Consider the following 9356-nt stretch of genomic DNA (forward strand, 5'->3'; position numbering starts at 1 on the left):
CAGGGAGAAATGGAGCTGAGTCACAGACCCTCAATTCTCATCTGCATGCTCCCCGAAGGCTTGCCAGCCCTAGTCCCATTCCAAGGATTGGACGAAAAGATGGCAAGCCCCAGGATTCCTTTAACGGAATTCCCTTTCCGCAGCAACCATGGAGGGGCAGGCCCAGCCTATCCTAACCCCTCCTCCACCAATTTATAACCAATGCCTAACCGCAACCTTACAAGTTGTGACGATTTGCTACGCAGTAGGCAAAAACCAAATGGCCCAGCCAATCAGCCAGATGGACAAAATTCCTACCAGGTCCCTGCCCCAACGGCAGACGACCCCATGACAGGCATAGTAAGGTCAATGCAACAACCCCTTACTCAAGGGCGGGTGGGCGGGTGATCCGTTGCACGTAGCAAAGAGAAAGCTCCAGGCTGCGTGCAGAGTATTTAAACATTTTAGCCCTCCCACCAAAATTGCAACATAACTTTTACCCCCAGCAACCCAGTGAACCAATCACTGCCCCAGGCCATCTTTAGAGACCCTGCCTGGTAACAGAGGGGTGGCTCAGCAGACCCCACCGCAACACGTGCTCTCCATGAAGGAGAACACGCTTTGTGTGAATTATTTTGAGGGGTGGCTTGGGGACTTACACACGCAACATTCATTAAAAATCATGCACGCCCTTTTTGCGGAAGCCTTCTCTGAACCAGACCCTGGGATCCAAGAAGTTAGGCTGAAGGCAGGTCAACCTGACCCAAGCTGAAAGCAGTCTTGTGAAAGGTTCTGGAGATCTCCCCCAGTGTGGTGGCTCTTTACACTTTGCCCACCCCTCCTCCTTCTCCTGTGTAAAAGTTATTGTCATATTCCATGGAGGTTCAGGTAGGCAGATGAATGGAAAGCGTTCCTCTCCATTACTAGCTGCACTTGACTGGAGTCTCATTACATTACGATGGTGCTTTAGCAGGCGAATGGGCCTCTCGTCTGGGTTCCGAGCACCCCTCATACCTCCCTGATAACGTAAATTACCCTCCGCCTCATTGCTTCAAATGATCAAACATCAAATTGCAAGTTAAAAAAAAAAAAGAAAAAAGAGGGGGGGAAGGAAGAAGGGGGGGGCGGAGAAACAAGAAAAGCTGGAGAGAAGTGCAGGTTGAATCTTGACAGTCAGCAATGGAGATGCATTCATGCCTCTTAAACGCTTGCTAAAGATGAATCCATTGAAAGCTCGAAGCACAGTAATTTTGCTGACATTACGGCACACCTGTAAAAGCCAAACAATGCTTTGTAACTCAGAGCCCCAGCCATCACGCGCCCGGATCTCATGTCTTTCGTTGTGGGCAGGCAGGCGAGGTGGTAACTGATCTCTCCCCATCACAGCCACAACTACTCAAGATAGATTCCCTCGATGTGCCTTGTTGTTGTTGTTGCTGCTGCACGAAGTGGCTACTATTCCCTCAATGAAAAATCCCCCAACCATGCGAGAAGCTCCTCCAGTCTGAGCCAAGCTGAAAATAAAGTGTTGGGCCGGGGAGGAGGATATTGTGGGTGGGGGTGTCGCTTGGGCAATTGTTTGCTTGCATGCATGGCGAAGGGGGGGGGGGCGCGAAGGCCGGTCAACCCCACATCAAGAAATATGGATTTAGGGAGGGTAACGAGGCGCAGTCGAAAGAAGAGGCTGTATGTCTTTTCTCAGTATTTAAACGTGTGCTTAATGTGGTGCTCAGTGAAATGGCTAATCTGATAATGGGAAGAGTGTTTGCTGTAGTATTCTGTGAAATGTTTACCACAGTATTTCATGGGGATTGTGTTTGGTAAAAAAAAGAGAGAGAGAGAGCAGGAATCACTCTAGCGTACAGGAAAACGTTCATTGCACAATATAGTGGGGATGTTAAGAGGTTTATTTAGACGTGCATTTAGGGCAGTGTGGAAAAAGAGTTAAGCGTGGGGTATTTTATTAATATTTTTCAGGGTGGGGCTGAATTTAACGCGCATGGAAATGACGAATAAGCAAAGTTACCGAGAGCTGGACATTGGAACAGATCCTCGCCCGACTCCTAATATGACACGTTTGCTTAAGTACTTTGTCGAATTGAATTGGACTCATGGTTAAACAATCCAGCTAGGTGGGTAATTCATAATTCATTATACCATTTATCCAGCAGCTTTCTGCCTCCTCTCTGCTTGTTGATTGTCTCCGAGGCCGTTCCCTCACATCAACTCATTGTTCAGAATCATTCACTGGATAATTTCAGCCATGGAAAAAACCTCTCGATCTGTAGCTCATTGGTAAATCATTTGCTATAAACACAAACTAGATACTTGGGGGGCCGAATACTCCAATAACGTAAATTGGTTTAATATCATCAGCTTCACTGGACTCACGCTGACTGATGGCAACTGATCCTCACATTTAGAGGAGAGTTGGATTTGATTTGGTTGTGCAGGTCTCGCCATGATCTTCTGTTTTCTTCTGTTTTCTGGCCAGATAAAGATAAGGAGTTGTAGCCGTGCTCGCACGGGTTGACACGCGTGAACCACTCTCGTCCAAAAGTATTGTGTGAATATCGTATTTTATTGGCACCCTGAAAGATCCTGAACTGTGAGTCTGGAGCCCAGCTGGCGCCCTTGCAACTTTGCCAGGGAGCCCGTTGGTTTCTGAGGGTGGGAACAGATTGTCCCAGAGAGTTGAAGGTGTCATGAAATCTGTTGAAAGAATGTGACTGTTTAACTTGAAGTCCGCTTGTTAAAAAAATGGAAATTGAATAAAAATTGCAGTGTGTGTGTGTGTGTGTGTGTGTGTGTGTATAGCCTGTACAATCTGGTCAAAGACAACCTAAGGATAAAAGAGATGGGTGTGTCTCACATAGGTGACAATGCCTAAAAGCAATTATTGGTACGCAGCCTAATTCTTTTTTATTATTATTAACAAAAATAGCTTAATTCGTACAAGATGTTTGGGGGTGTCATCAGAAACGCAGGTGTGTGGCATACACCTTAATACCATTATACTACTTTGGTAACATATTCTTAGGCTGTGAATTTGAGATGCCCCCATATTAAATTTGCTAACATTTGTGGCCTGAATCGGAGCAAGATGTACTTTGGTTCAACCAGATCCATGAGAGTCCCTGAAATAAGGTAAAAGGTAAAGGACCCCTGGGTAGTTAAGTCCAGTCAAAGGCGACTATGGGGTCATGGCACTCATCTGGCTTTCAGGCCGAAGGAGCCAGCGTTTGTCCACAGACAGCTTTCCGGGCCATGTGGCCAGCATGACTAAACCGCTTCTGGCGCAACAGGACATGGTGATGGACACCAGAGTGCACAGAAACGCCGTTTACCTTCCCGCCGCAGCGGTACCTATTTATCTACTTGCACTGGTGTGCTTTTGAACTGCTTGGTTGGCAGGAGCTGGGACAGAGCAATGGGAGCTCACTCCATCGCGGGGATTTGAACCACCACCCTTCTGATTGGTAAGCCCAAGAGGCTCAGTGGTTTAGACCACAGCGCCACCCATGTCTCCGAACCCCTGAAATAGCCCTGAATAATCAAAGGTTTTTATCCCTCCTGCAACAACTCACTTTATGAGCATAACATCAGTATCTGACCTGATACCCTGATACCCAGAGCTGGTAAGAGGTTACCTGGTTGCCTCCTTGCCAGAAGATACGAAAGATGCGAGGGTCTAACTCCTCAACAGTTTTCAACTTTTCAAGATTCATTTGATGACAATGGTTAATTGATGTCTGCTTTTAACTTTCGTATGGTCTTATGCAGTCCTATTTTTCTAGAAAAAGATGTGCCGGAATTCCCCCTTGTTCTCTTCTAATGGCAATGGTTTCCACCTGAGAGATGCCAGATGTGAGCCCTGGTGAGTTCCAGCTAGGGAAAAAAGCCTGGTTTTATGTTTGATTGCTGTAAGCTGCTTTGACTCTTTTAGGACGCAGCAGTATACAAATATTTTTTAATAAATAAATAAATATTCCCCAGCCCCACTGACGCTAATGGGAGGAATTTTTTTTTAAAAAGTATTATTATTATTATTATTATTATTATTATTATTATTTACTGTTATTCGTCCAAGGATCACAGGGCAGTTTAAAGTATAAAGTTGTATAAAGAAGAACGTCACCAATGAAAATCAGAAGAAAAGGAACCCAAGCAGGACTGTGGATCAGACAATTTGTCCGCTTGGCGAATACTTCCCACAACCTAGTGGGAATGCTCCAAAATAAGCAGTTGGTTTTTTTTTTACCATGGCATTGACGTATTTGTGATCAAGTGTGATTGCAGTACTGCTGTGGTCGGCAGTGTTGCCAGCTGACCAGAAGAAACTGACCTAGCCTGCTCTTGTGCTTTCAACAGTACCTCGATCAGAAATGAGTTGGTGATGCTCTTCAGAGTCACGAGATAAATAATTGCTACTGATCCGTCTCTTTTTCAAGGGGAGAGTTACAAGGTTGGCACCTAGCCTTTCTTGTGTCTTATGATAAGAGCTGCAGCTTGCGTTTACAAAATAATGCCCATTCCCCCTTGGAAAGTTGGTCCGTGAACCACTAACTTTTCTACAGCTAGTTTTAAAATAAGTCCTCTGTGTGTTTAAAAAATCTAATATAATTTTCAGCCAAAATGTCCTTGGGAAGAACAAAATATTTCCCTGTTTTCAATAGCAGGGTGTGTGTGTGTGCTAAAATACAGACATATTTTGGAGGAAAATCTGGAATATTTCCATTGGAGCGGAACCCCCACAAAGTGTTTATTATTATTATTATTATTAATAATAAAAAATGAGTTTCATCCACAAAATATAACTCCCCCTTCACACACACACACCCCTGTTTGGAATATGCAGACAGTAGCCTTGATGCTTTTGAAAATAATGAGCATTTTTCTAGCTTCCCTTTGTCTATCATATAAATTCAGGCCTTACAAAATATGGTTATTAAGGATTCTGTGGCATGTTTTGAAACAGGAGGGTTGTTCTAGCAGTCATAGAGGCTTGGCTACATTCCAGCATGTATAATTACATTCTCTTGGTCTCTCCACTATCTTTCAGTTCTACCGGGTTGGCAAGTATTTGGGGGGGGGGGGCAACGACGAGAGAGAATGACTTTTTGCTTGCACTCCAGAACATCATCTCCTGCCTAGTGCTTTGACTACAGAGAGGCTGCTACGATCCTACTCTGGAGGTGGCTGCTTTTGTTGACAAGGGAAGCAGGAGCCAATATATTTTCTTCATTTATTTTACCATAATAATATGCTGCATTTAAAGTTATCCTTTTCTCGTTTCAGGGCTTTCAGGGTCCAATTATTAGAAAAGAAATCCATTTGATTCACTTTTACATTGATTAATTTGTATTGTCTCAGTTTCCCACTCCATTTTAGGGGGAAAGACTAATAATAATAATAATAATAATTAATAATAATAATAATAATAATAATATGCTGCCCATCTGATTGGGTTGCCCCAGCCGCTCTGGGCGGCTCCCAACAAAATATTAAAAACACAAGACAACATCAACCTTTAAAAACTTCCCTAAGTATCCTAGGGATGGAGAAGTTGGTCAATTTGGGTTTGTCTCGTTTTTATTTTTTAACAATCTTCAGATCAATTTGCCACATTTCTGAATCAGTATGCATGAAAAGAATACTCATGAATATTTGTCTGTACTTTAATGTACATTTCTTCTAATATACACATTATTGTGTACAGTGTTGCCTAGTTTACACAGTTTTGCAAGCAATTTCCCCTTCAATGCACTTTGTATACTATTTTCATGATTCTTGATGCGCTCATATACTCCTTTTTCTTGCTTGGAGAACAGCATCATACAAGCGCAAATTTCCAAATATAGCTGTGTTCCAGTTCATATATTGTTTTGAAATGTGAAAACCAGGTGAATTCAGATTAAAATACAAACTGAACCTATTTCTTGCCATACCTCAAGCCCCATTTTTCAAGGATAAGGTGGGTTCCTGTGTCCCCAGTCTTGCTCCTTAAGTAAAAAAGCTGGATATATACATAGCAGAAGAATCTTCACCAAGCTGCAACTATTACTCTTCCTTAACTGTAAAGATCCCATATCAAAGTTGAGAAGTAGTACCTCTAGGCTCTAACCAAGATATAGGATGGTGAAAGAAAGAAGAAATGGGATTTGTTTAAACCCGTCCGCTATAAAGCCAAGTGGTGATAATTGCTTTTTAGAGCATGTAGATCAGGTTTGGGGAACCTTTGGCCGTCCATGTGGCTGTACTACAACTCCCATCAGCCCCAGCAAGCATTGCAACAGTTGGGAGCTGTAATTCGACAAGTGCCAGAAAAGTTGAGATGCAACTCAGCTTGTATCACTCAGAGAAGCGTTTTCATCTCGGGCTTGCCAATCGGAAGGTCGGCGGTTCGAATCCCAGCGACAGGGTGAGCTCCCGTTGCTCTGTCCCTGCTCCTGCCAACCTAGCAGTTGGAAAGCACGCCAGTGCAAGTAGATAAATAGGTACCACTGCAGCGGGAAGGTAAACAGCGTTTCCGTGTGCTCTGGCACTCGTCACAGTGTTGCTGTCGCTCCAGAAGCAGTTTAGTCTTGCTGGCCACATGACTCGGAAAGCTGTCTGTGGACAAATGCCGGCTCCCTCAGCCTGAAAGTGAGATGAGCACCACAACCCCATTGTCACCTTTGACTGGACTTAACCATCCAGGGATCCTTTACCTTTGAGATAGTGCAATCAGACTTTTTAAAAAAGAAAAATGCTTTGTGCATCTGCGTCTAGTCTTGCCCCTTTCTAAAATGTATTAATTGGTGTGTGTTTTTCTTTTTTGTAAATCTACCAAAGAATGAAATAAAATTGGGATTAAGGGGTTTTCTTAGTGTAGTGTGTGTGCCGTGTCCCATTGGGGAAGTGGTGGCGGCACTTGCCCTTGTTTTGATAGGAAATTATAACAATAACAATAATAAATTATATGCAACCCATCTGACTGGGTTTCCCCAGCCACTCTGGGAGGCTCCTAACAGAATATTCAAAGCACGGCAAAACATCAAACACTAAAAACTTCCCTAAACAGGGCTGCCTTCAGATGTCCCCTAAAAGTCAGATAGTTGTTTATTTCCTTGACATCTGGTGGAAGGGCGCCACTACCAAGAAGGCCCTCTGCCTGGTTCCCTGTAACCTCACTTCTTGCAGGGAGGGAACCGCCAGAAGGCCCTCGGCGCTGGACCTTAGTGTCCGGGCAGAATGATGGGGGTGGAGATGCTCCTTCAGGTATACTGGACCGAGTCCATTTAGGGATTTAAAGGTCAGCACCAACACTTTGAATTGTGCTCGGAAACGTACTGGGAGCTAATGTAGGTCTTTCAGGACCGGTGTTATGTGGTCCTGGCAGCCACTCCCAGTCACCAGTCTAGCTGCCGCATTCTGGATTAGTTGTAGTTTCCAGGTCACCTTCAAAGATAGCCCCACATAGAGCGCATTGCAGTAGTCCAAGTGAGAGATAACCAGAGCATGCACCACTCTGGCGAGACAGTCTGTGGGCAGGTAGGGTGATCAAAGGAGTCAGCCTCCCATGGCTAGGCATAGTTTTCCTTCTCATGAACCAGAGAGCAGTGCCAAGGTAGCTCAGTACCTCTTTGTTCTCTCCGGAGACAGGGGAGCACAAGCGCTGCCGCAATATAGGGCAGGATAGACGACTGTGGGGCTATGTGGAAGGCCATTGAAGATGACTCAGACCAGCAGAAGGGATAATAAGTTGGTAGGTTTGACCTATGCATGTTATTCGTTTTTGGTTTTGTTTTGTTTTTAAAAAAAGAGGAGGTGGGGAAAAGCATTTTTACACCAGATCAATGCTTCCCTCAGCACTTTAATGCACCCCATTGGTGTTCTAAAACTCTAATGATGCAGTCTGTGAGAAGCTGTCATTTATTACCCACAGATGGGGTGATAATTATTGACAAGATTGTAACTAATAATTAAACCCATTTGCTCCTTTTAAACAAGTTGGTGTGAATTATTTTCAGGGAGTTCTGCAGCAGGGCTGTGGTCACTCTTGCCTTGTGGGTAGAATTATAATTCAGGCTACCTGATGGTGGGGGGGGGGGGAGTGGATGCTCTGGACCAAGGAGACAATTTCCCCGACAACTCCTAGGCTGGGACCTCTTTGAACCGTTCTGTTGTGGATTGGAAAGGCTTCCTTTTAATGTTCTGCACCGTGCCTAGGACAGCAAGCAGAGTGCTCATAGAAAATAATGTCCAGTTGATTAATATATGAATCATTTCTAATCTGCTCCTCAGATGAAAAGGCAACCGGACCAGCTTGTGTAAGATCAACTGGAAACAAGAGAGCGCCAGCCCACAGGGTTACAATCCAAAAGGCACAGCACAAAAGGAAAAGGGGATGAGTAGGGAAGAGGAAAGAAAGCAAACTTAAGTGCCAGTTCTTAAAGTTCCATAGGACTTTTGTTGACGAGCTGGAATGGAAATTATCAGCAGTAGCCCCCATCTCTCCCTCTTCTGCAATGGGTACTACATTGCAGAGATGGCTCAAAAACTTTGAGATTATTATAGATAAATCATCCTAGTCAATGAAATCTGCACTCATTTAGTGGGGTTAATTTTGTGTTTTCCTGTTACCTTGCCTTCTACGGTGGACAGAGTGTGCATGGACTTGTCACTTTTGCTTAAACTGGGATTCAATAAGTAGCAGATCAACCAATATGTTCCAGACTTTAAAAAGTTCATTAAAAAATGGCTAGGTTGCTTTTATACTGTCCATTTGATCAGAAAATTCCTACCTTTGGTTTATAGAAAGTTTAACTCCTATTATTACCAACCTGTTGCAGTCCAGTATTTTCCATGTTGCCTTCTCCATCTTTTCTCAGAACTAATCTGTTGCACCGTTGTTGTTGTTTTGTAGTTGAAATATAATTGCAGCTCCGCTCTGCCCACTGCGGACTGGCAAAGTGCTAATGACACTTCCCATAATTTTCTTTGCTTCTGAGCTTCCGCAGCTTTTAATTAGTTATTTTCTGTTCACTCACAAGGTAACAGCATAAGTGCATTGGACTTTAATTGGTTAGTTCCTGTTCCTGATGGTTGTGGTAAGGTAAAGAGTAAAGGGACCCCTGACCGTTAGGTCCAGTCGTGGCTGACTCTGGGGTTGCGGCGCTCCTCTCGCTTTATTGGCCGAGGGAGCCGGTGTACAGCTTCCGGGTCATGTGGCCAGCATGACTAAGCCGCTTCTGGCGAACCAGAGCAGCGCACGGAACGCCGTTTACCTTCCCGCCAGAGTGGTACCTATTTATCTACTTGCACTTTGACATGCTTTCGAACTGCTAGGTTGGCAGGAGCAGGGACCGAGCAACAGGAGCTCACCCCGTCGCGGG

General features: G+C 44.3%; 1 long non-coding RNA gene across 1 annotated transcript; it reads left to right on the forward strand.

Moving 5' to 3' along the window:
- The first annotated feature begins 693 nt into the window (after positions 1–693).
- LOC308477306 lies at positions 694–5231 on the forward strand. Its single transcript, XR_013986469.1, has 4 exons — positions 694–867; positions 1957–2111; positions 3777–3856; positions 5115–5231. It is a non-coding gene; the product is annotated as an uncharacterized lncRNA (long non-coding RNA).
- The last annotated feature ends 4125 nt before the right edge of the window (positions 5232–9356 follow it).

The sequence above is a fragment of the Podarcis pityusensis genome (genome assembly GCF_964106645.2).
Source record: "Podarcis pityusensis genome assembly, chromosome: 5".
NCBI classification, from domain to species: domain Eukaryota; kingdom Metazoa; phylum Chordata; class Lepidosauria; order Squamata; family Lacertidae; genus Podarcis; species Podarcis pityusensis.